Source organism: Dermochelys coriacea, chromosome 13 (genome assembly GCF_009764565.3).
Source record: "Dermochelys coriacea isolate rDerCor1 chromosome 13, rDerCor1.pri.v4, whole genome shotgun sequence".
Taxonomy (NCBI): domain Eukaryota; kingdom Metazoa; phylum Chordata; order Testudines; family Dermochelyidae; genus Dermochelys; species Dermochelys coriacea.
The window spans coordinates 35699773-35727224 of NC_050080.1; the positions used below are offsets into that span (position 1 = coordinate 35699773).

General features: G+C 43.4%; 1 long non-coding RNA gene across 1 annotated transcript; it reads right to left on the bottom strand.

The window, feature by feature from the left end:
* Window positions 1-1589: 1589 nt before the first annotated feature.
* LOC122456500 lies at window positions 1590-19998 on the bottom strand. Its single transcript, XR_006275420.1, has 3 exons — window positions 19900-19998; window positions 3369-3373; window positions 1590-1601 (listed from the first exon to the last, which is right to left on the bottom strand). It is a non-coding gene; the product is annotated as an uncharacterized LOC122456500 (long non-coding RNA).
* Between the last annotated feature and the right edge of the window lie 7454 nt (window positions 19999-27452).

A 27452-nucleotide genomic window follows, 5' to 3' on the forward strand; every position in this document is an offset into this window, starting at 1 on the left:
TTTGCTGGTAAATTCTGATTCTGAAAGCAGAGATAAAAATGAAAACAAGAAGAATGATTAATGGCGAGTTTCCTCTTCCAATACAGCAAGGCTCCACTGGAGTCTTTGGAGTAGGACCAAAGGTGTAATGGGGAGTAGAATCCTGTCCAGTATTTTCAACTTCTTATGGGAGCTGGGTGTTAATATGAACAGGAAGACTCTAATATTCATGGTGTGAAGAGCCACATATTGCAGAATCTCAAGTCTGATCCTCGTAGTCCATCCGGTTGAGAAGGAGCAAACGGAGTGACAAAGTGCTGGCCCCTAGAGGGATTTAAATTGATATTGATCTGTGCTGCTTGGACAAGCTTCCTCAGTCAGGGGCATTGTACAACCCATGGTAGCCCCACCTGGCTGTTTGTCTCCTCTAGTGACTAGACCACATATAAATGATGAATAAGGCTGAGATTTAGTTATGGGTATTTTTAGTAAAATCATGGACAGGTCACGGGCAATAAACAAAAATTCACACTATAAATACATATGACTAAATCTTAGGAACTCTGGGGGGCTCTGGGACACCGCTCCTGCTGCTCAGGGGACTGTGTGGAATGGGATCTCACTGCTGCTTGGAGGGGTGGCCCAGGAGCCTGCTGCAGCACTGGGGCTGTGCCCGAGACTGGTGCTGCTCCAGCAGCCCCTGGGGCCAGCTGCCTAGGGCTGCCCGATCAGTGGCCAGTACCACTGGCCCCGGAGCTGCCCAAGCATCTAACCCCTGGGGCTGCCTGAGCAGAAGCCAGTGCGGCTGGCCCCAGGACTTCCCCAGCTGCTCAGACAGCCCTGCTATCAGCCACACTGGCTGCTGCAGAAGACACAGAGGTCATGGAAAATCATGGAATCTGTGACTTCTGTGACCTCCATGAAAGACTCACAATTTTAACGATGAGTCTTCTGCAGACTTTCATCTGCAATAGCTGGTTCTTTAGTGCCGGCAGTATGGCGTGTGCTTATAGATCTGGCATTCCTGGGTTCAGTCCATCTGGAGATGGCATTGTTAAGATACAGAGCTTTCAGATGCACCCTGTGAGGTGAATGAACCCTATTTGAAAAACCAATGAATAAAGATCCCAGATCATTCTCAGGACCTTTGCACTTCATATTATTGTAAACCAGGGGTTCTCAAACTGGGGGTTGTCACTCCTCAGGGTGTCACAAGGTTATTACGTGGGTGTCGCAGGCTGTGAGTCCCCGTGCATGCCAGGGCTCAGCCTGACAGCCATTCACGGGGCTGACAGCCCAAGCTCTTCAGAGGTGGGCAGCTGGAAAGCAGCAGCTGCTGGCCAGGTACCCAGCTCTGAAGGCAGCGCTGCGCCCAGCAGCAGCAGAGAAGTAAGGGTGGCATGATATGGGGGTAGTCATTATTTTGGGAGGGTCATCACAGCTGAAATATTTTCAAATTGGGTCCCAGCAAAACAAGTTTGAGAACCCCTGTAAACTAATATGGAGGATGGTGCCAGATCCCTTCCCTGTTGGAAGAGCCCTGCCTGTGTAACTCAAGGTAAAGAAGTGTGTGAGAGTGAGCAGGAGAAAATATCAAACAGTAAAATGGAGGAGGCGTGAGACTCTTTGCGCTTGGCATAAATAAACCAGGAGTTAACTACACAGAAACCAGTGGCCATGGCTCTCCTTTCACTTTGGACATGATCCAACATCCAGTTGAAGCTATTCCATTGTGGATAAATAAAGAAAGTGTCAGTGGGCAAAAAAGAGAGAGAGCAGCCACTAAAAAAATGCCTGTAAGGCCCCACCGGTCTAGAGCCCAGGCCTGTAGAGCTACCAGGTAGCTAACAGTTCCAGGCTGTCACCCAGGAGCAGCGGTAACCAGCCTGCGCTCCACTTCCCATGATCTGCTGTGGATACCGACCACGGGAAGTTTCACCTTAATGGTATTACAGGCAGCAGCCCTGTGACTCCTGATTGGCTCCATGCCCTATATAAACCCAAGGTGCATGACCAGGAAGTGTCCAGGCAATAGTGTGGATCTCTGTAGTTGCCATGACTGTTCCTGCTCCTTGCTCTAGAGCTTCTGGCCTGACCTCAGCTTTTTTTGGACTTTGCCTCCTGACTAGGACCCTGAAACCTAACTTGGACTCTGACGGTCGGTGTCAACCCCAGACTGGAAATGACTATGAACTCCTCAGCTACTCACAGCGTCCGGTTTGCCCCTGCTCTGACCCTTGGCACTGACTGCCCTGGATGGGATCCTGGTGATCATCCTGTAGCCTGGTGGTTAGAGCACTGAGGTGGGAGACCAAAAATCCAGTGCTCCAACTCCAGTGATTTTCTTTTCAAAGTATTTATCCACCATGGAGCTTCAACAGGAGAGACTAAGAGAGCCTCTGGCCCAGTCACTTGGGCACTCTCCTGAGAGGTGGTAGATCCCTGTTCAAATCTCTTTGGCCCCTTAGGAAGTGAGGGTCTGGGCGTCCTCACTGCAGGGCTAAAAGTTATGAGGGAGATTCTCCTCTTCTCTTCCCCCCTCCTTGCCACGGGCCTCTTGAGTGTGAGTTTGCATCCAGAGCCCAGTCTGCTAAGAGAGCTCTGAGCATGCTTATCTTATTGGGCCCCACAGGCAAATTAGGGGGAGTGATGCTGATCTTCCCCTGGATTGTGCATCACTGTGGGGCTTTGGTATCCAGGTGCCTACAGTGCAAGCAGAAACAGCTGTTCTGCACAGGGAATATCTTACTGCAGAAATGTAGCCACCTACAGTATTTAGGCACCTACAGTTTTAAGGCTAGAGGAACTCACTGTCTCCTCTATCTCACACTTCCTCTGCCCTGACTCCATCTCTTCCCTTGTCTGAGGGCTCAGGCCTCACTGGGTAAATGGCCAGCACCTCCAGCTCTCTTGGTTCCCAGAAGCAAGAGAGAGACATGCTCACATTTTCTCCTCATTAGCCCATACCCGCAGCTGAACACTACTCCTCTGCCAATCAGTGACATGGGACAGCCCTCTGCAGCCCTGGCCCCAGCCCAGCTGTCTCTCCCAAGCACCCCTGGAGAAGGTTCTGGTTATGGGTGACCTAACAGCCCTCTGCAGCCTGGCCTAGCCCAGCTACCTCTCCTAACTGCCCATGGAGATGGCTGTGGTTGCTCCTCAGATCCCCATTTTATCAGGCTTGTGGTAAATACGGCACCAGCATCTCCTGTGCTCCTGACTCCTGTAAGTAACCCGTAATCAGGAAAGTGGCACTATGAAATGCAGTGGAGGTGCTGATGTAAAAAAGGGCTGATGCAGTGAGGCAATTGAGCCAGGGTCGGGGACGTAACAGGGATCAGTGTTACATTTCAGCCATTCAGAGCAATCAGTTCATCCAGTGTTTGTACAGCACCTCGCACAACGGACTTCTGGGCCATGACTGGGGATCTTAACTGATTGCACAATGCAAATAATAAATTATATTGTATTTTTTTAGGGTTTCCATTAAAAAAGCAAAACCTTTAAGGAAAGCTGATAATTTGCTTGAAATCGTCCTTTGATTAAGATCCCAAATGTCCTTCAGAAAAAGATTTTGCAGAAACTTTGTGATCATATTTTACACCTGGTTATGAGGTATAAGCAGAGAGAGCTCATGTGATTTAGAAAGTTGTCAGTGTCAGGGCTGTTGTCTGTGCCATCGACACAGAAGACACAGCAATCATTCCCCAGACTCAGTCATTTAAATTGCTTTCACAAGTACTTTCGGGGACAACACAGCCTTCTCCTGAAAAGCTACAAACATGAGCAAGCATCTCCAGTTCATAAGGAACATGGTCTTCCACATGACCCAAGATTGTGGCTTGTGCTCATCATAAGAACAGTCATACGGCATGAGACCAATGGTCCGTCTAGTCCAGTATTCTGTCTTCTGAAGGTTTTGTATAATATTACTATTCCCCAGGAGTTTATTTCTTCACAGTTTACTTTCCTGTTAACTATTTTTATGGGAGGTTTGTGTGTGGTGGGGAGGTTGGGTTCTAATAGTGCAAACTATTTAGACAAAAATTACTAAAAATCTTGATTTAAGTTGTGCCACAGGGATGCTAATTATGTAGTTATGGGAATTAAATAAACTTAACAATTTTCCTCCCTCAGCATTTCTTTAGGATTTAAACCATGCTTATGTTATTTTTAAAATGTATGATAATATAGCTTTGAATTACTTGATTTCAGTTCCCATTTTATTTATTTTTAGTATTGTGTTTAAAAACTCTTTCACTGCAGAAATTAAGAGTTTGCTTTTTTTCTTTTAAGCAGGAGGGGATGTAGGGCAACACACTTCATTACTATATCATTTCTCTCCCTCAGCCCTTCATGATCACACATAGCTTTTGTGTTTTGAACTGTTAGATTTTATTAAAACACCTATGTAAATAAGGTTGATCTGTAGTGACCTTTCCGCCTGTGCTTTAAATAAAATTTTATTGTGAACCCCCTCAATTGAGGATTTTTATATTACACCCAGGCATCTATTAGCAAATATCCTCAACAGCGAGAGATTGGGCATTAGATGAAGAGGGCTCTGAGTTATTACAGAGAATTCTTTGCCAAGGATCTGGCTGGTGTGTCTCACCAATATGCTCAGGGTCTAACAGATCATCATATTTGGGATCGGGAAGGAATTTTCCCTTGGTCAGATTGGCAGAGACCCTGGGGGGTTTTAACCTTGCTCTGCAGCCTGGGGCATGGGTCACTTGCTATTTGAACTAGAATAAATGGTGGATTCTCTGTAACTTGAAGACTTCAATCAGAATTTGAGGACTTCAGTGACTCAGCCAGTGGCTATGGGTCTGTTACAGGAGTAGGTGGATGAGATTCTATGACTTGTAATGTGCAGGAAGCCAGATTAGATGACCACAATGGTTCCTTAAACTCTGCAAGTCTAATCCACGTGGGAGAGAGACATTATATAGTTATTAGAACTCAGACTTCCAAAGATGCCCATAGGATCTGAATGAGCAGTTCTAATTTCAACAGGAATTAGGCATCAAAATCCCTAAGGCAGATTTGAAATCTCAACCTCAATGTGAGAAATACTTCAATCAGCATTTTATGAGTGATTCACAGATAAATGGCCAGGTTTCCAAAGGTGTTGAGGCACCTAAAAGAGCAGATGGGAAGTGGGATTTACTAAAGCATCCAACTAAGTTAGGCACCTAACTCTATTAATTTTCAACCAGAGTTTGGTGCCTAACCTCCATAGTCCTTTTCGTCAATCTCAATAGGCACCTCGCTGCATCTTTAGGTGCCTGAATACCTTTGTCAGTGTAGCCCACAGTGTTGATTTCAAAGAATAAATATGATCGAAATGGACATGATCTGCTCATGGACAATTCATGAACAGGGGAATACTAATTGCAACAAGGCTGTGATTTTAAAAACTGCCTAAGGGAATTAGGTGCCCAAATCTTGTTGATTTTCAAGATCCATCCAAGCTGCCAGCTGTGAGTTATTGGTCCAGGTCCAACACTCTTTTTTGCTACTCACTACTGCCCTTCTGGCTCAGTAAATCAATGCTGATAATCAACAAGCCATTTCAACTGACAACAAGAAATATCCTTGAAGTGTCTAAATTCTTTCTATACTGGTAGAGGTCAAGGAGTCCTTAGGGAGAGCTTTGTTTCTCAGACAGTATATGAAGGGATTGACCACCGGAATCAGGATAGTGTAGAAGACCGACCATATTTTGGTAAGATCACTCACAGAGCAGAGTAGGCTGCTTATGATATGATTATATGGGCTGGGAGTTTGAAAGAAATCTAAAGGAAGTAGGTGACTGGCTCCTGGTGAATTTTGATGGAATATTTGACCAAAACTGCTCAATTTCAATTTCTCCATGAAAAATAATGAGAAAATATTTTATATTTCATTGAAATATTTTCACTTTTTCATTTTTTGGAAGATTTTTGTTTTTGTTTTGGGGTTTCCCATCTTCTCCTTTCCCTTTCAATCCATTTTTGAAAAAAAATTATGCCTTTTTCCCCCAAATATAAAAAAATTGGATTGGAGGGGGATAAAACAAAGAAAGTGGGAATTTTCCCACTATTCAATAAGTAAATAAATATATTCAATAAATAATTGCAACATTTTTTTCCAATTTAAAAAAGAGCATTCAAAATAGTTAATTACCTTTTTTCATGAAACATTTCATTTTTGACCATAACCAGAATTTTTGACTTTCAATTGAAAACTATATTGACCAATTCTAGATTTGGGTGCCTGTAGGATACCAAAATAACCTCCATTAAGTACTGCCATGAGTTAATGCAGTTACTCCATTCAAGAAAGAGATAGTGATCTTTGTTTCAGCATTGATTACCCATATAGGAATATGGGATTGTAAGAGTTACCTCTTTAAGAAGATTTTTCCAATAATTCTTTATAATAAATTAATAATTCTGGAAATTTAAGATTTTTCAGTTCCTGAAACAGCAATATTAATACAATAGGCTTTTGGACCAGTGTATATAGAGTAATAGAAATGTATGTTGGGAAGGGACATCAAAAAGACATCAAGTACAGCCCCCCTTGATCTAAGGCAGGACCAAAGAAACACAGACCATCTCTGAGAGGTGTTTGTCCAACCCATTCTTAAAACCCCTCTAATGACAAGGATTCCACAACCTCCCATTGTAAGCCTAGTCCAGAGCTTAACAACTGTTAGGGTTAGAAGATTTTTCTTAATATCTAACCTAACTCTCCCGTACTGGAGATCAAGCCATTAGTTCATTTCTATCTTCAGTGGAGAATGATTGATCACTGTCCTCTTTATAACCGCATATTTGAAGACTTATCAAGTTCTCATCAATCTTTTTTTCTGAAAACTAAACAGGTCTAGGATTTTTAAACTTTCCTCCTAGGTTATGTTTCCTAAATCTTTTATCATTTTCATGGCTGTTCTGTGGATTCTCTCCAATTTGCCCACATCTTTCCTAAAGTGTGGTGCCCAGAGTTGGAAACCATACTCCAGGAGAGGCCTCGCCAGGGCTGAGGAGAGCAGGAAAATTAGCTCCCATGTCTGACATATGACACACCTGTTAATATGATGGATGTTCAGTTTTGCAATCTGTGTCACTGCCTGTACATTTTCAAACATCATCCCCTTTGCAATGGCTGAGCTTAAATTTGTTACTATGTCAACATGCCATAATTATCCACCCTAACTGTCAGCTCCTTCAGGATCATGGGTACATGTGACATCATTTTTAAAAAAATGAGTGCAAAGTACTATTTCTAAAAACTTTAATGTGACTTCACTTTCTCCCAGGAATATTCAAATGGACCAGGATGCTGAATCAGTAAATTGAGTTATATCTCTCTGCTTAACCTCAGAAAACACTTATCGAGGATGCTTTACACTCTTTGGAAAGCTGTGCATTTACTGACAACTTTCCTCAGGTCCTCTTTGACCTCTTTGTTTCTCAAGCTGTACATGAGGCAGTTGACCTGGGGAGTGAGGACTGTAGAAGAAAGAGCATACTTTGCTTAGATCTCTCAGTGTATCAGTTGTTGGAAACATACAGACTATGAAGAGAGTCCCATAGGAAATTGTCACCATGAGGTGAGAGGAGCAGATGGGGAAGGCCTTTCTTCTCCCGGTGGTGGAAGGGATTCTCAGGGTGATACAAATGTTAAGATAACCAGATGAGTAGAAATGGGATGACTGAATATCAATGCAAGGATGCAAACCAAAACTTTCATCAGGTGGTGATCACTGCAGGAGATTCTTATTAGGGGGATAACATCACAAAGGAAATGGTTGACTGCATTGGGGCCACAGAAAGTTAATTGTGATAATGAAAATGTTGTTATGACACTAGCTAGAAATCCAATTAGCCCAGAGCCACCTCCGAGCTGGAGACAGGAAATGTCATTCATAAGGGATGCATAGGGGAGTGGATTACATATTGCTAAATACCAATCATACAACGTAATGGTAAGAATGTAGCATTCTGTACCAGCAAGGCAATTAAAGAAATAATATTATGTCATACAGCAGGTCTGTAAAATGGTTCTGTCCCCAGTCAGGAGACTGGCCAGCATTCTGGGCAGGATGGTGGAGGTGTAGCAGGTCTCCAAGCAGGACAAGTTTCCCTGGAAGAAGTACATAGGGGTGCAAAGGTGCTGATCAGCGACCAGTAACACAATGATGAGGATGTTCCTGGCCATGGTCACAGCATAGATCACTAGACTGAGGAGGAAGAGAAGAATCTGCACTTCAGGTTGATTCCCAAATCCCAGCAGGATGAATTCAGAGAGACATTTGATTTCCCCAATCTCTGTCTGCCATGGGCTGTATTTGTTAAACAAAAAGTACAATAGATTGTGAATGATCCAAAGTTAAACTTCAATACAATGTTATCTTTTTAGGGTGGAATTTCCAATGGTTTCTTACGGAAGTAGGTACCTGTGGTGAGAGTTGCAAAGGCAGATGTGTGCCTGAGTCCCAGAGAAAGCCTGATTTGCATCCGAGTCCTTCTTTCCCCCCGTTAGAGGGGGGAAGAGCCCTCTGGCATACCAGTCTGCCCCCCCAGTACACACAAGGCTGTGACAAGCTGAAAACCTCTCCAGGTCCTGCACTTACACAGCCTGTCAAGGTTTCTTCAACACTCTGAACTCTAGGGTACAGATGTGGGGACCTGCATGAAAACCTCCTAAGCTTACTTTTACCAGCTTAGGTTAAAGCTTCCCCAAGGTACAAACTATTTCACCTTTTGCCCTTGGACTTCCACTGCCACCACCAAACGTCTAACAGGGATATAATTTGGAAAGAATCCATTTGGAAACATCTTTCCCCCCCAAAATCCTCCCAAATGTTACACCCCCTTTCCTGGGGAAGGTTTGATAAAAATCCTCAATTTGCATAGGTGACCACAGACCCAAACCCTTGGATCTTAACAATGAAAAAACATTCAGTTTCTTAAAAGAAGTAAAAAGAATCACCTCTGTAAAATCAGGATAGTAAATACCTTACAGGGTAATTAGATTCAAAACAGAGAATTCCTCTAGGCAAAACCTTAAGTTACAAAAAGACACAAAAACAGGAATATACATTCCATTCAGCACAGCTTATTTTCTCAGCCATTTAAAGAAATCAGAATCTAATGCATATCTAGCTAGATTACTTACTAAATTCTAAGACTCCATTCCTGTTCTGTCACTGGCAAAAGCATCACACAGACAGAGAGAGAGACACTTTGTTTCTCCGTCCCCCCAGCTTTTGAAAGTATCTTGTCTCCTCATTGGTCATTTTGGTCAGGTGCCAGCGAGCTTCTATCCTAGCTTCTTAACCCTTTACAGGTGAAAGGGTTTTTCCTCTGGCCAGGAGGGATTTTAGAGGTGTTTACCCTTCCCTTTATATTTATGACACAGCCATACCCAGAGACATACCCAACTGCAGTTACATTAATGCTTCTCCTAGCCACTCAAGAACTAACAATAGAGAGGCTCCAGACAGTTCCCGCCAACTCCCTAGCCTAAGATCCCAGAGATGTACTGTGTTGCCTTGGTCAGAAGCCTGACCTGTGTAAGTTTATTTTCCAGTCCGCCCCTCCCTCAATGTGGAGAGGTCACTGCACCGCCTGAGCAGATTTTCCTTCACAGTTCAAACATACTGTTTTAGGTAAAAAATAAACCAGATTTATTAGCTACAGATTAATTGATTATAAGTAATATCTTAGCAATCAAAGTTTGTTACCTAAGAAATAAAACAAAATCACAATCTATGTTCCATACACTAGACAGGGTTTGAATCAAGCAGTGTCTCAACTTGATGGTACACCAATGGTACAGTCCACCAATCTTCCATACACAGGCTAGAAATACCTTCAACCTCAGACCAGACTAGTTCAGTCTTTGTTTCTAAGATGTTTCCAGGTGTTGAGCTGTAGGGGGAGTGGGGCCAAGTGATGATATCACCTGCCCCTTTTATAGCTTCTTCCATGTGGAGGGAACTTCATTGTTCCAAGCAAAGTCCCCAGCAGACTTTGTGGAAAAGTACAGGCACAAGATGGAGTCCAATATCACATGATCTAGTCCCATGCGCTTGCATGCTTCGATGATTCATAGCAGCCTGTAGTGAAGCAAGACTTACTGGTGCAGAGTCTCCTGATGGTTGTTCTGGGAATTAGCTCTTTCCAGACCCTCTGCTTGCTGGTGGCTCACCTGCCTCAGGCCCCGTGTCCCTCTCAGATCCCAGTGCCTCTTTACCTCAGGATTCTGCCCCAGCAGTACCCCCACACTCTGGGTCTCCCTTTTTAGGGGAATCCCCAACCCTCAAAACCCACCTTACCTCTGTGACTACAGCCAGTCATCATCCAGCCCCCACTCACTGGGGCAGACTGCAGTCTGTAATGGTCACTCATCCTTGGCAAGGGGTTAGGACCAACTGCCTCTTTCTATTCCCAGGCTGCACCTCTGTAGCCCCAGTACCTTTGTATAAAGAAAAGTAGTACTTGAGGCACCTTAGAGACTAACATTTATTTGAGCATAAACTTTCATGAGCTACAGCTACAGCTCACTTAATAGGATGCATTCGGTACTTTTGTAGGCCTTTAACAAGGCCTGCAGCCTGGGGGTTTACCAGGCTGGAGCTCCCCAGCGCCTCTGGTCTTTCCCCAGCTCTGCACCACTCCAGGTACCCTTTTCTCCAAAGCAGACAGGTCCTTCCCTCTCCACAGCTAGAGAGAGACTCCTCCACAGCTAGAGAGAGACAGCCAGATGCAGAACAAGAGAGAAAGGGGGAACCCAGCCTCACCTGCTACTCTGGGTCCTGACCCAGGGACCCTCTAGCAGCAGCCTCTCTGCTCTCCTTCTCTCCCCTTATCAGACTATCTTCCCTGAGCCACTTCCCCTTTTGCCCCTTGCACCTTCTTGGCCCTTCTAGTCAGGGGCCACAGCCTGGTAGGTAATGGGCCAGAGCTCTCCTCTGCTCTCCCGAGTCTGACCAGCACTGCTTTGTCAAAGGTGCTTACCTCAGGAGCCAGTCCTCCTCTCTTGTTAGTCAGGGAGAGATTTCCCTGTCCTTTGCTAGGCAGTCTTTATATATGGCCCAGCCTGGCCCTGATTGGCTGCCTCTTTCTCTGCGCTGATTTACTTTCCACAGGACTTTGCTGATTGGCTGCTGGTCTGCACAGCTCTTTGGCCTTTTCTAGCCCTTTTTCTCATGGAATGGGGCAGCCACCCCAATACTCAGCCATTACCATATACTGGCTGAAGTGTCCACAGGAAAACCCATCAGGTGGCGATAAGCTTCTTCTAAGGCCTATTCTGTTTCTTAATGGGCCATTATCTTAAATGGTTCATCCACAATGTGCTGGCTAGGCTGGATGTAAACTACCTTGTGGGTGTTACCCAGGGGAAACACACTTGAAATATTGGTACATAGTCAATATTCATAACTTTTGGTACAAAAATGATACATACATACAAATATGGTAATCATATTCAGCAAATCATAACTTTATCATTGATACCTTACATGACAGACTTTGTATAAAACATATCATAATCATATCACCATGGTAAATGTGGGGTGCCAGGGTGTTGCTTTGGGGGTACAGAATGTGACATTGTTAATGTCAGACTCATAGACTTTAAGGTCAGAAAGGCCCATCCTGATCATGTAGTCTGACCCTCTGCACATTGCGGGCCACAGAACCTCACCCATCCTCTCCTGTAATAGGTCCCTAGCCTCTGGCTTACAAATAGGGTGAGGAGCTGGGATTCATACAGTGGAAGTTTCTGACTTCTGAAGGTGGATGAGGAAATCAGGCAAACATGTTACAATCAACCCCAAAGTGCAGTACTGTTTAGTGATACTGATGCACCTGGGTGACAGACAGGATGCAGTATTGTCTATAATGATTACAAAAAGGTGTAGTGGGGAGCATTTGGTGTTTGTCTGTGTGTGTGGGTGTGATGGGATCTCCAGGATACAACATGAAACTGAGGGATCACTGTGCCCCCTTAACTCTCCAGCCTGGGGTGCCTCTCACAATGCTTTGCTAATCACAAGCAGCAAATCTCCAGGTTCTGTTATCATTCAGCCACCAGAATGCAGAAACACACCCAGCTAAGTTGCATGAATACTGTCCAAGCCACTCATGAACTGCACAGAGGGAAACACCAGTAAATCCCCCCAAGTCCTCAGCCTTGCACCCCCAAAAATGTACCATCTTACAGTGCTCAAGACCTTCTCTTGAACAATGCAAGCTCATTAATTAATTCACCACTTTGTCAAAGGCTAGTGGGCATGCACCGGCCTTTGTAAACTGAGCAGATTCCCCAAGCACTTTAGACAAACTCACTTGATTAAGATAACACATTAAAATAAGTTTATTAACTACAGAAAGATGGATTTTAAGTTATTATAAGTGGTAAGTATGTAGGACAAAGATGGTTACAAAAGATGGTTACAGACAGCTGTAGCGACACATGGGCTAGGAAACAGAGCTGTAAACAGGGGAGTTTCAGTGGGAGTTTGAAAGGGGAGTTTTTATTGTGGTACTTGTTTGGGGTTTGCTTTTGCTGTGGGTGGAGGGTTTTGGTGTGGTTTGTGTTTCCCAGATTAACAGGATTTACATGAAGAAAAGGAGTACTTGTGGCACCTTAGAGACTAACAAATTTATTAGAGCATAAGCTTTCGTGAGCTACAGCTCACTTCATCAGCATCCGATGAAGTGAGCTGTAGCTCACGAAAGCTTATGCTCTAATAAATTTGTTAGTCTCTAAGGTGCCACAAGTACTCCTTTTCTTTTTGCGAATACAGACTAACACGGCTGCTACTCTGAAACCTAGGATTTACATGGGAAGGCTATGACAGATACAGAGGCAGCAGTGCGAAGAACCCATGTAGTGGAAGACACAATAAAGATGACTGGATGAGGAAGCTGTGGTAAGTACATGAGCCTGGAGGGGATACCTGGAAAGAGTTTTGTCTGAATGAAATGCCACCTGATAGAGCTGATGGAGGAAAAGATCCAAGGATTGGAGATGCAGGTGGAAAGTCTGGTTGAGTTTAGAAGGGGGTTCAAGCAGATTATGGAGCAAAGACATGAGTTAGCTGAAGGGAAAAGCTCAGACTTGCAGATGGAAGCAGGACTGAGGAATTCTGAGGGACACTGCTGGGTGAGGAAAGTGGACAGAGGAAGCATGTGACTAAAAGAACCAGGCAGAGGAAAAAACGGGCTAGAGAAGAAGAAATGGAGCTCAAAAGTAGGTTTGCAGAGTTGGAAAATGAAGAAGTGCTCAGCAGGTGGTCACTGACAGTGGAAGGGCAAGAAAAAAGAGAAGAGCGGCTAGTCCTTTAGGAAAAAGGGAAGAGTCAATGGAGACTACACCAAATATGAGTCCCAGGAGGATACAGGATGGGTTGAAGAGGATTACAAGGGAGAATAGGAATAGAAAGAACTTACACCCAGAGAGAATAGGGGAGAGTCTGGAGAAGAGCACAGGCAGGTCTACGTGATCGGTGACTCTTTACTGAGAAGGATAGACAGGACTGTAACCAGAGCTGATCCAGAGAATAGAAGGGTGTGCTGTCTTCCAGGTGCTAAGATATGGGATGTAGACCTGAGGTTGAAAAGGATCCTAACGGGAGCGGGAAAGAATCCCCTAATTATCCTTCATGTGGAAACAAATGATACCAGTAGATTCTCGCTGGAATGTATCAAGGGAGATTATGCTAGGCTGGAGAAGAGGCTCAGGTGATCTTTAGTGGGATTCTGCCTGTTCCTAGAGAAGGGCAACAAAGGTGTGACAAGATTATGACTATCAACAAATGGCTTAGGCAGTGGTGCTATCAGGAGGGCTTTAGAATGTATGGCCACTGGGAGGCATTCATGGACAGAGGACAGTTCTCTCAGGATGGACTTCATCTGAGTAGAGAAGGAAATAGACTTCTAGGATGGAGGCTGTAACAACTGATTAAGAGAGATTTAAACTAGGAATTTGGGGGAGATGGAGATGTCCAGGTAATGTTCACGCCGGATTTTAGCATTGAGAGGGAAGAAAACAAAGTAAGAAAGAATATAGCCGTGGGTAGGAGAATGGGCATGAGGAGAAAGGGCAGTGTAGATACCAGTCTAATAGGTCATACTGGCTGTAGAATGACCATGCCTAATTGGGTACAGAATGTGAGCGAGGCCAAACAGCAAAAATTAAAATGTTTGTACACCAAAATGAGGAGCCTAGGTAACAAAATGGAAGAACTAGAGCTATTGGCTCAGGAAGTGAAACCAGATATGATAGGGATAAGAGAAACATGATGGAATAGTAGTCATGACTGGACTACAGGCATTGAAGGGTATGTGCTGTTTAGGAAAGACAGAAATAAAGGTAAAGGTGGTGGAGTAGCATTGTATATCAATGATGAGGTAGAATGTAAAGAAATAAGAAGTGATGCAATGGATAAGACAGAATCCGTCTGGGCAAAAATCACATTGGGGAAGATAACTACTAAAGCCTCTCCTACGATAGTGCTTGGGGTGTGATATAGACAGCCAGGATCTAATTTGGATATGGATAGAGCCCTCTTCAATGTTTTTAATGAAGTAAATACTAATGGAAACTGTGTGATCATGGGAGACACTAACTTCCCAGATATAGACTGGAGGACAAGTGCTAGTAATAATAATAGGGCTCAAATTTTCCTAGATGCGATAGCTGTTGGATTCCTTCGTCAAGAAGTTGCTGAACTGACTAGAGGGGATGCCATTTTAGATTTGGTTTTGGTGAGTAGTGAGGACCTCATAGAAAAAATGGTTGTAGGGGACAATCTTGATTCAAGTGAACATGAGCTAATTCAGTTCAAACTGAACGGAAGGATAAATAAAAATAAGTCTGCGACTTGGGTTTTTGATTTCTAAAGGGCTGAGTTTCAAAAATTAAGGAAATTAGTTAGGGAAGTGGATTGGACTGAAGAATTTATGGATCTAAAAGCAGAGGAGGCCTGGGATTACTTTAAATCAAAGCTACAGAAGCTATCAGAAGCCTGCATCTGAAGAAAGGGGAAAAAATTCATAGGCAAGAGTTGTAGACCAAGCTGGATGAGCAAGCATCTCAGAGAGGCGATTAAGAAAAAGCAGAAAGCATACAGGGAGTGGAAGATGGGATGGATCAGCAAGGAAAGCTACCTCATTGAGGTCAGAACATGTAGGGATAAAATGAGACAGGCTAAAAGTCAAGTAGAGTTGGACCTTGCAAAGGGAATTAAAACCAACAGTAAAAGGTTCTCTAGCCATATAAATAAGAAGAAAACAAAGAAAGAAGAAGTGGGACCTCTAAACACTGAGGATGGAGTGGAGGTTAAGGATAATCTAGGCATGGCCCAATATCTAAACAAATACTTTGCCTCAGTTTTTAAAAAGGCCAATGAGGATGTTGGGGATAATGGTAGCATGACAAATGGGAATGAGGATATGGAGGTAGATATTACCATATCTGAGGGAGAAGCGAAACTTGAATAGTTTAATGGGATTAAATTAGGGGGCCCAGATAATCTTCATCCAAGAATATTAAAGGAACTGGCACATGAAATTGCAAGCCCATTAGCAAGAATTTTTTAATGAATCTGTAAACTCAGGGTTTGTACCGTATGATTGGAGAATTGCTAACATATTTCCTATTTTTAAGAAAGGAAAAAAATGTGATCCGGTCAACTACAGGCCTGTTAGTTTGACATCTGTAGTATGCAAGGTCTTGGAAAAAATTTTGAAGGAGAAAGTAGTTAAGGACACTGAGGTCAATGGTAAATTGGACAAAATACAACATGGTTTTACAAAAGGTAGATCGTGCCAAACCAACCTGATTTCCTTCTTTGAGAAAGTAACAGATTTTTTAGACAAAGGAAACGCATTTGATCTAATTTACCTAGATTTCAGTAAGGTGTTTGATACCGTGCCACATGGGGAATTATTAGTTAAATCGAAAAAGATGGGGATGAATATGAAAACTGAAAGGTGGATAAGGAATTGGTTAACAGGGAGACTACAGCGGGTCATACTGAAATGTGAACTGTCAGGCTGGAGGGAGGTTACTAGTGGAGTTCCACAGGGATCGGTTTTGGGACCAATCGTATTTAATCTTTCTATTACTGACCTCGGCACAAAAAGTGGGAGTGTGCTAATAAAGTTTGCAGATGATACAAAGCTGAGAGGTATTGCCAATTTAGAGAGAGACCGGGATATCATACAGGAAGATCTGGATGACCTTGTAAACTGGAGTAATAGTAATAGGATGAAATTTAATTGTGAAAAGTGTATGGTCATGCATTTAGGGATTAATAACAAGAATTTTAGTTATAAGCTGGGTATGCATCAATTAGAAGTAACGGAGCAGGAGAAGGACCTTGGAGTATTGGTTAATCACAGGATGACTATGAGTGGCCAATGTGATATGGCTGTGAAAAAAGCTAATGCGGTCTTGGGATGCATCAGGCAAGGTATATCCAGTAGAGATAAGCAGGTTTTAGTACCGTTATACAAGGCACTGGTGAGATCTCACCTAGAATACTGTGTGCAGTTCTGGTCTCCCATGTTTAAAAAGGATGAATTCAAACTGGAACAGGTACAGAGAAGGGCTACTAGGATGAGCCAAGGAATGGAAAACCTGTCTTATGAAAGAAGACTCAAGGAGGTTGGCTTGTTTAGCCTATCCAAAAGAAGGCTGAGGGGAGATATGATTGCTCTCTATAAATATATCAGAGGGATAAATACCAGAGAATTATTAACCATCAGAGGAGTGAAGTTTTGGAATAGCCTTCCAAGGGAAGCAGTGGGGGCAAATGACCTATCTGGCTTTAAGATTCTACTCGATAAGTTTATGGAGGAGAAGCTATGATGGGATAACATGATTTTGGCAATTAATTGATCTTTAAATATTCATGGTAAATAGGCCCAAGGGCCTATGATGGGATGTTAGATAGGATGGAATCTGAGTTACTACAGAGAATTCTTTCCTGGGTATCTGGCTGGTGAATCTTGCCCATATGCCCTGGGTTCAGCTGATCGCCATATTTGGGGTCGGGAAGGAATTTCCCTCCAGGGCAGATTGGAAGAGGCCCTGGAAGTTTTTCGCCTTCCTCTGTAGTATGGGGCACGGGTCACTTGCTGGAGGATTCTCTGCTCCTTGAAGTCTTTAAACCATGATTTGAGGACTTCAATAAGCTCAGACATAGGTGAGAGGTTTATTGCAGGAGTGGGTGGGTAAGATTCTGTGGCCTGAGTTGTGCAGAAGGTCAGACTAGATGATCATAATGGTCCCTTCTGACCTTAATATCTATGTATCTGTAAAAGAAATAAAAGTAAAATTGCAGTCTAAATGCTCAACTTTTAGACTAAGCAAGATCTGAATCATATAGCTTTTCTCACCCACTGGATGTTGCAGGACGATTACAATTCTTAATACCCAGGGTGAATTTCCTTTTCAGACTGGGACCAGTCTCCTCAGTTCAACGTCTTTGTCTTTCTAGCATTCTTTTTGCCTTCAGCGTAGATGGGGGAGGAGAGAGGTGGTCTCATGATGACACTGTTCCTTATTTTATACTCTCAATTCATGTCCCAGGAAAGATATTGGCACAGGCATGTCCTGATGGGCCTTGCTGAGTCACATAGTTGAGCAATCCTTATTGTGTGGTGCTTGCACAACTATTTCTTACAGAACTGTAAATTTGTTGTTTAAAATTCCCCTGCTGGTCAATAGTGCATGGTGATCACTTCGCGCCTATTTGGGTGTGGGTGACCACCTTTGTGGTCACTGGAAAGCTAGCCGTGGGTGTCTCCCAAACTCACAACATATTTCAATAACAACTATCTGGGAAAATCTCATGGCTTCCTATTCACTATCAACATACATATTTTGAATATTTTTGAACTCTTGGAAATAAACTCAGACTCCTTCTCTGTAGGGACGTCGGCCACCAGGGTCCCTGGGTACTGAGTAAGGCAACTAAGTGCCCTGCATTCTGCAATCCAGTACTGGGTTGTGACTGGAACTTTGAAAGCCACTGGTCTTAATCAGGGATGGGCAAAATTTTTGGCCCGAAGGCCACATCTGGGAATAGAAATTGTATGAATTGCCATTAATGCTCACAAAATTGTGGTTGGGGTGCAGGAGTGGGTGAGGGCTTTGGTTGGGTGTGTGGGATTTGGAGTGGGGCTGGGGATGAAGAGTTTGGGGTGTCAGAGGGTGCTCCGAGTCGGGACTGAGGGGTTTAGAGGGTAGGCTGTATGGGAAGATGTCAGCAAACCAGTAAAGTGCCTGAAACCACTATGGCTATTGCTAAAAGCAGCCAAGTCAGCACTCTTAGCTTAACAAGGAAGGAGGAGATGGGATTTTGGGTGCCACAAGAAAGGGCAGCTTGACCCTGCGTCCTTCCTGATAAGAATTGTGTTGAAGTTGCTGATACATGCATTTTAGAAGAGCAGGAGGTGCCCCAGGAATGTCTACTTAGGCCTCAAAGCTGCAAACTCTGGAAAAACCCACATCTGGTTAATCAATAATCAGAAGGAACCTCTTTGCTTGACCATTGAAACTGCTTACTTAACAAGTTTTCTTTAAGGGACATGTCATTCTATTACTAATGTATAAATAAGGGGGAAAAGTTTGAGGTAGATGGACTTTTCTGGACTCTCACTCTGGATATATCTTGCAGTCCCCAGCGGCAGACGGGCTGCCACTGTACCACTTGAGAGCCACACTCAGCTTTAGTAATTATCTAGGGTTGGTAGTGTTTTACTAACCTGTTGCGGACATGTGTAAGTGCTTGAGACTAAGTAAAGTGTGGCTTTAAGTGAAAGCACTCTTGTCCTGTTTGTGCCAGACATCTATCGGTCGGATGACTGTGTCTCCCCTGATTTATTTCCTGACACTACCTTGCATAGAGTAAAAGTTACCAGGAGCTTTGGGTTGAAAGAACCCCAGGTAACAAGGTGGGGGATCAGGGCTGGGGCAGGGGATTGGGGTATGGGGGCATATGAGGGCTCCAGCTAAGGATGCAGGCTCTGGGATAGGACCAGGGATGAGAGGATTGGCATGCAGGAGAGGGCTCTGGATTGGGATCGAGGGGTTTGGAAGGTAGGAGGTGGATGAGGGGTGGGCCAGAGGGTTGGGGCATGGGGAGAGGCTCAGGGGTGCAGGCTCCAGGTGGCACTTACCTGAAGTGGCTCACGGAATCAGTGGCATGTCCCTTTTCCAGCTCCTAAGCAAAGGCACAGCCAGGTGGCTCTGCACATTGCCCTATCCACAGGCACCACCCCTGCAGCTCTGTTTGGCTGCTGTTCCCAGCCAATGGGAGTTGCAAAGGTGGCACTTGGGGTGGGGTCAGCGTTCAGAGCAGAGCCCCCTGGCTACCCCTACGTGTAGGAGCCAGAGAGGGGCCATGCCGTTGCTTCCAGGAGCCATGGGGAGTGGCCCCCGACCCTGATCCCCGGGCCATGAATGCTCACAAAATAGGAGTTGAGGTGCAGGAGAGGGTGAGAGCTTTGGTTGGGGGTGTGGGCTCCGGGATGGGGAAAGAGTTGAGGAGTTCAGGGTGCGGGAGGGGGCTCTGGGCTGGGGCACGGAGGGTGCGGGGGGAGGGCTCTGTCTGGGGTTGTGGGCTCTGTGATGGGGCAGGGGAGTTTGGGGTATAGGAGGGTGCTCTGAGTTGGGACAGTGGGGTTCAGAGGGTGGGCGGGGGATCAGGGCTGGGGCAGGGGATTGGGGCATGGGGGGGTGAGGAAGAGAATATTTATTTCTGTAATATGCAAGGCAGCTGCAGTGGAGAGATTCAGGGACGGCAATTACAAAATAGAACCACAAGCAAAGCAAAGGAAGGTTATTTTAGCAACTGAAATGTGGAGGGATTGGGGAGTAGTGCAGGGGGGTGGGGGCGGATACACTCTGTGCATTAGAAAAGCTCTAGAGAAGCTCACAGTGAATGCAAAGAGAGATGGTGGAGCCTGGGAAAAGACTTTTAGGCAAATAGTAAGTTTAGAAGGGATACATTGTAGATATATTCTGTGGGAGAAATTGGCAAGATATTGATGCAGCCCAGTAGAAGAATTGAGTCTACTGTATAATAGATGGTACATTTCTAGCACTTTTTTACTTTCTTATGATACTTACAACCTGCAGGGAATGTTAACTTGGCCTTAATCATTGTACCCTGAATGTTGTGTTCTAGGTGATTGCATTATTGTCAATGACAGTGTGCAGTGACCAATAACCGAAATATATTTTTCAGATACTAAGAACAAGTGAATTACTGAAAACATTAAAAGCGGAGTAGGTAAGACAGTCTAATTCCCCATGCATTGAGTTTGAATCTCTCTTGCCCACTGGCTTCATAAGGAATGATTGGCATCTTTGTGAGAAGAGACTCAGGCCCAATGTAGTTCAGAATTAAACAAATCCTTCAGCTCTTGTTCCCCCTGCCTCACAAATAATAATTCTCATGTCGTCCTTTTTTGACAAATGTCTGCTGAGGACAAAGCCATTCCGGAATAGTCCTATATATATTCAGGGTTTTCTGTCATGCCCTTTATGAAACTTTCTGAGCCCCTTCACCAATATTGATGAATGTGTGTTTTTAAAGTGTCCATTTCAGCTTTGGCAATGTGATTATTCCTGCCTTGCAGATGTGGATCTGAGGCACCATGACAGATGTATGGTGGGGTTTTCAAAGGGCATTTAAAGGAGGTCAGAGAACAATCCCTGTTGATTTGCAGTGGGATTTATGTGTCTAAATCACTTAGCACTAGATTTGCAAAGGTATCTAGGTGCCTAATGGTATTTTCAAAAGCACTTAGGCATCTAAATCCCATTTTGTATTGACCAAAATGTTTAGATTGTCTCAAAATGACTATTTGGGGGTCAGTTTTATTTTGATTTTGACTATTTCAGGTGTTTTGGCTGTGTGTGTGTTAAAACTCATCAGATTTAAAATTGAAATGCTGTTTCAGATAGATGAGTTGAAATGAAATATTTTGACTTTTTCAAAATCATACAGCCACAATTAAACATTTTGAAATGGACAAAATAAAATGTTTACTCTCTTTACATTTTTTCCCCAAGAAAAGCTATTTGCCAAATTCAATCTGAATTCAGCAAATAATTTGGGGCCATGAAAAATGCTTTTTTGAATGGGGAAAAAACCTATCTACCCAGCTCTGTTTAGGAGTCTTATTCTTCCTCTAAGGTAACACAGCTGACCTTTGGCAAATTAACTTCTCAGTAATTCCAGTAAGTATTGAGTGGTATATGTGGGATAGTCCTCAAAATTTCCAAACAGCTGTGATAATTATTGACAACAATGGAAAGCTGTGTGTCATAAATATAAAGGGAAGGGTAACCACCTTTCTATATACAGGGCTATAAAATCCCTCCCAGCCAGAGGCAAAACCCTTTCACCTGTAAAGGGTTAAGAAGCTAAGGTAACCTTGCTGGCACCTGACCAAAATAACCAATGAGGAGACAAGATACTTTCAAATCTGGAGGTGAGGGCGGAACAAAGGGTCTGTCTGTCTGTATGATGCTTTTGCCGGGAACAGATCAGGAATGCAGCCTTAAAACTTCTGTTAGTTAGTAAATAATCTAGCTAGAAATGTGTTAGATTTCCTTTTGTTTAATGGCTGGTAAAATAAGCTGTGCTGGATGGAATGTATATTCCTGTTTTTGTATCTTTTTGTAATTTAAGGTTTTGCCTAGAGGGATTCTCTATGTTTTGAATCTGATTACCCTGAAAGGTTTTTACCATCCTGATTTTACAGAGGTGATTCTTTTTACATTTTCTTCAGTTAAAATTCTTCTTTTATGAACCTGATTGCTTTTTCATTGTTCTTAAGATCTAAGGGTTTGGGTCTGTGTTCACCTGTACAAATTGGTGAGGATTCTTATCAAGCCTTCCTCAGGACAGAGGGTGTAGGGCTTCGGAGGATATTTTGGGGGAAGATATCTCCAAGTGAGCTTTTTCCCTGGTTCTTTGTTTAAGACGCTTGGTGGTGGCAGCATAGGGTTTAAGGACAAGGCAAAGTTTGTACCTTGGGGAAGTTTTTAACCTAAGCTGGTAAGAATAAGCTTAGGGGGTCTTTCATGCAGGTCCCCACATCTGTACCCTAGAGTTCAGAGTGGGGAAGGAACCTTGACATTGTTTCCTCAGTTTAATTCAATTCCAATGGAGAGAGGGGAACTCAGCACTAGAAGCGGGTGAAATTTTTCAGCTGATTTGGGCAGACACAAAATGTCATGAATATGTGTTGAATTTGCTGAACTGTTTATTTTACAACAAAAACAAATTAAAAAAAACAAAACATACAGAAATTTTCAAAGTGAAAAGTTTTGATTTTTTGGTTTCAAACAACTTTTTATTTAGGAATTTAGTTCAATTTCACTTAAACATTTAAAAACTCAAAATAAATGCAGTTTTTCACTGTAAGTCAAATCAAACATTTAATTCTACACTGAAAATTAAAAGAAAAAATAATTTTTTTTTCATTATAATTTTTTGTTTGGCCATGGAATCAAAAAATTGGTTCTCTGCACAGCTCAACTCAGCAGCTGAAAGAACTGGGCCATATATCTCACATGGTGGAATGTAGGAAATGATTTATTACTTCCATCGATTGTTCTGTGCAGGGGAGAACTTGGCAGCTGACATGTCTCAATCCAGAGAAGCACGTGTGGGTCATTCTGTGGCATAGTGGGGGAATCCAGGATGCTGAGAGTACCACAGCTTCTCTCTGACTCAGTAAAGAGTTCCCTTTACTTTCCTCACAATCAGCTTTGCTTTGCAGTTTTTGCTCCATTTACAAGACACTGGGATTTTCCCCACAGCTCTTTGTCTGCACAAGCAAATAAGAAATAAGAGAAACTCTGCTCATTTTCAGAAGTTCCTGAACATATTTAAGTATTTAGATCTGATATTTTAATTCTGCTTTGTGCCCTCTAACAGGCTTGGCAGTGGATTTAGCAAGGATGTGGCAAAAAAACCACTCAATATCTCTTGAACTGGAAGTGGGGAACCAACAGTAACTTTCTTTATGGATGCTGTAATTAAAAGAGGGGTTAGTAAGTCTGTGGTGTGCATGTTTCCTTTTCCTTCAGTTTTGTTTTGCCAACAAATACATCACAAAGAAACTTATGGGAAAAAATCATCTTCCTATACAGTATTTTTAGGGTTGGAAAAATTCAATTTTTTAACTTTGACAGACGATATCAATGCTTATTTTAAGCATTTTTAAGATTTTTTTTAAATATAAATGTTCACAGTTGCATGAAATTATGGATTTTAAGCATTTTTTATTTCTTTTTATTTAAATCTGAACACTTAGGGGAGAATCAAATGATTGTTTCATGACAGCAGACATGGAGAGTCAAAAAGTTAAACTTTAAACCATTAAAACACAAATTGTCAACATCACATGTCAAAATATACACACTAAATATTTTTAAATCAACAAATCATAACTGTGTTTAATATTCATTCACTAATCTATTTTATAACTGCTCTAATTCAAAAGGCTAAGTCACTGAATTTTGACTTTAATTTCTCAAGAAGCATTTTTCTTATTTTGCTCATCAGTAACTTTTGATTATCAGTGGAAATAGTTTTTCATTGGTTTGTGTATATCGGGTGAAATCCCTGTTTATTGACCAATAAAAAATATAATACTTCCAAGCCAAAGTATTATGTACTAAATACTATGTTAAGATTGCAAAGGCAAGCACTCAAAGGTCAGGACAGATCAGAATTAGACTTCCCCATGAAATTGTCATAAAGATGCCTTCTGCATAGGCATTATGATATAGCTTTAATTACATGATTACTCATTTCCTCTCCACAGGACTCATAAGAAAATTGAAAACAGGGTAATGGGAACTGTCAGGCAACCTTAATTATCAGTATTGATTCTACTAGTGCCTATAATTATGTTCCATAGATGAGAGCAGAAGCTCAGGAATGAGAAAATTGTGGTTGGATGGATCAAGAATAAGATGGGATGAACTATACAGTATAACCGGCATTAGGAGCAGCAGAGAGAGAGAGTGAGTGGTGGGGAAGGGGCAGCTATACTGTATAATGGGCACTAGGGGCAGCAGAGGGTGGAGGTGGGGAACGGGCACAGGATACAGACCCTTTACCAAAGCACAGCTGCAGTGAATAATGTTATTAATCTTGTCTATGTGCCACTGGTCAAGTGCAAATTCTAAACTCTATTTTTGGATATATTCCTTTAGCTGCTTTTGACTCCACTAAGATGAATAGGGATAAAGTCATCTCCTTGGTTGATGCTGGAATAGCCATTAACTGTACTTACCCCTTGGTTCTCCACCCAGACAGGAAAATGCAACTGATCCTCTCCTTTGACTATAGCCATGCAAACTCATTTGAGGTAATGTCTATCATTGATCCATTTTTATAGTTGCTCCAATTAGGACTGAGGGCCCATTGTGCCAGGTCATGTTTGAAGACAGAAAAGTCCCTGACCGCAAGAGATAAGAGTCCAACAAAGGAATTTAGAATCTTTAAAAAAACATTATTTTCTTTACTTAGGGTTAGGGTTAGGGACAAAAGGATTAGGGTTGACTTAAGTGTGTTGACCAACTTCCTACTAAACATTTCCCCATCAGGTTAGAAGGGTCTGGGATTCTTTGCTCCCTTTCTGTCCTTTCTGTCCTGATGGGCCTTGCTGAGTTACAGAGTTGAGCAATCCTCATTGTGTGGTGTTTGCACAACTATTTCTTACAGAATTTTAAATTTATTTTTTAAAATTCCCCTGCTGGTCAATGGTGCATGGTGGTCACTTCACGCCTATTTGGGTGTGCGTCATCACCTTTGTTGTCACTGGAGAGCTAGCAGTGGGTGTCTCCCAAACTCACAACATATTTCAATAACAACTATATGGGGAAATCTCATGGCTTCCTACTCACTAACAACATACATATTTTAAATATTTGTGATTTCCTGGAAATAAACTCAGACTCCTTCTCTGTAGGGAGGTCAGCTTCAAGGGTCTCTGGGTGCTGAGGAAGGCAATCCAGTGCCTTGCATTCCATTACCCATTACTGGGTCATGACTGGAACTTTGAAAGCCATTGGTCTATATCAGGGGTGGGAAAACTTTTTGGCCTGAAGGCCACATCTGGGAATAGAAATTGTATGGTGGGCCATGATCGCTCACAAAAGTAGGGTGGGTGCAGTAGAGGGTTAGGGCTTTGTTTGGGGCTGGAGGCTCTGTGGTGGGTCCCGAGATGAGGAGTTCAGGGTGCGGAAGCGATCTCCTGGCTGGCAGAGGGGGTGTGAGGGCTCTGACTGGGGTTGTGGGCTCTGGGGTGGGGCTGGGGATGAGGAGTTTGGGGGGTAGGAGGGTGCTCCAGGCTGGGACCAAGGTGTTCGGAGGGTAGGAGGGGGATCAGGGCTGGGACTGGGGCTTGAGGCATGGGAGAGTGAGGGCTCTGGCTGGGCATGCATGCTCTGGGGTCAGACTGGGGATGAGAGTTTTGAGGTGTAGGAGTGGGCTTTGGGGTGGGATGGAGGGGTTTAGAGAGTGGTAGGGGGATCAGTGCTGGGACAGAAGGTTGGAGCATGAGGAGAGGCTCATAGGTGCAGGTGCTGCGCTTACGTGAAGCAGCTCCCAGAATCAGTGGCATGTCCCTCCTCTGGCTCATATGTGGAGGCCCAGCCAAGTGGCTCTACACTGACCCATCCACAGGCATGGCCCCTGCCACTCTCTTTGGCTGTGGTTCCTGGCCAATGGGAGCTGTAGGGGCGACGCTTGGGGCTGGGGCAGCGTTCAGAGCAGAGCCCCCTGGCTATCCCTATGCTTAGGAACTGGAGGGGGGCCATGCCATTACTTCCAGGAGCCGCGTGGAGTAGCCCCGGACCCTGCTCCCCGGCTGGAGAGCCAGAGCAGGGCAAGCCCCAGACTCTGATCCCTAACAGGCGCTTGAGGGCCGGATTAAAACAGACAGCCAGACAAACTCAAGCCTTGACTTCTAATAGATGCTACAGTGATGAGCGTGGCATAAGAACCTATGAACTGTATATGGATTAAAATCTGTTGCTTAATACAAAATAAGGTGGGCCTGGGGCAAATTAAAAATCTAAATGGAAAAAAATAACGGTTGGTAACCGTGGATGTTAAACAGGAGCAGTAGGGGGCATAGTGCTTACATGAAACTCCAGGATGTTTGCAGCTTGAAGTGAAGACCTCTCATTTCTCAGGGTTTGATGGCCAGGATTCAGGTGTCACAGCTCAGATTTAACTATGATTTTTTTTTTTATGTTGTGCTAAAGAGCCCCATGTGCCAGAAGCTGGGATGGATCACACACAAATTTCCCTGTTCTGTTCATTCCCTCTGAAGCACTTGGCATTGGCCACTGTCAAGAAGATCAGATACTGAGCTAGATGGACCATTGGTCTGATGCTGTATGACTGTTTTAATGATGAGCACAAGCCACACTCTCATGTGGTGGAACATGCTTCCTATGAAATGGAGATGCTTGCTCATATTTGTACCTTTTCAGGAGAAGGCTGTCTCTCCCCTGACAGTGCTTGTAAAAGAGATTTAAATGACTGAGTCTGGGGAGTTATTTCTGTGTCCTCTGTGTCAATGGCACAGACAAGAGCCCTGATGCAGACAACTTTCTAAATCACATGAGATCTCCCTGCTTACACCTCATGACTGGGGCTGGTCACAAAGTTTCTATGAAATCTTTTTCTGAAGAAAATTTGGAATCTTAACTAATGAACAATTTCATACAAAATGTCAGCTTTCCTCAAAAGATTTTGATTTTTTTAATTGGAAAACCTGAAAAAAAGAATCTGAAAATTAGTTTTTCAACTAATGGTTGGTGAGAAATACATTTCCAGCTAAAGTTTTTTTCTTTTCAACCACTGGGGGTATTTTTGTCGTTCATTTTGTTTTTTAGTTTTCAGCAGAAACAAATATTATTTTGATTAAAATTTCAAGTTTTGATCTAAAAATGTTTTATGGGACAAAAGAATTCCTGCTTGTTTTACTGCTGACATTACAAATATAATTTAGTATTTGCATTGTACAATCAGCTAAGGTCCCCAGTCATGGCCTAGGATCCCATTGCTCTAGGTGTTGTACAACAGAGGATGAGCTGGTTGCTCTGCATGGCTGAAATGTAACACTGAGTCGCTTCATGTCCCAGTCCAGGCTAGCCAGCCTCACTGCAGCAGTCCTTATTTATACCAACACCTCCACGGCATTTAACAGTACCACTTTCCTGGGCATGGGTTATACACGGGAGTCAGGCAGAAGAGAGGCTGGTGCCATATTTAGCACAGGCCTGTGCTATAGCTGCCACGGTTTGGATAATTGCTTCTTTCCCAATTCTTGTAAAGTTCCAAAGGGTCTCAGAATCATGTGGAGATTCACTCTGAGTACTGGGAAAAGGAGGAGCCCAGGAGCAACCACAGCCAT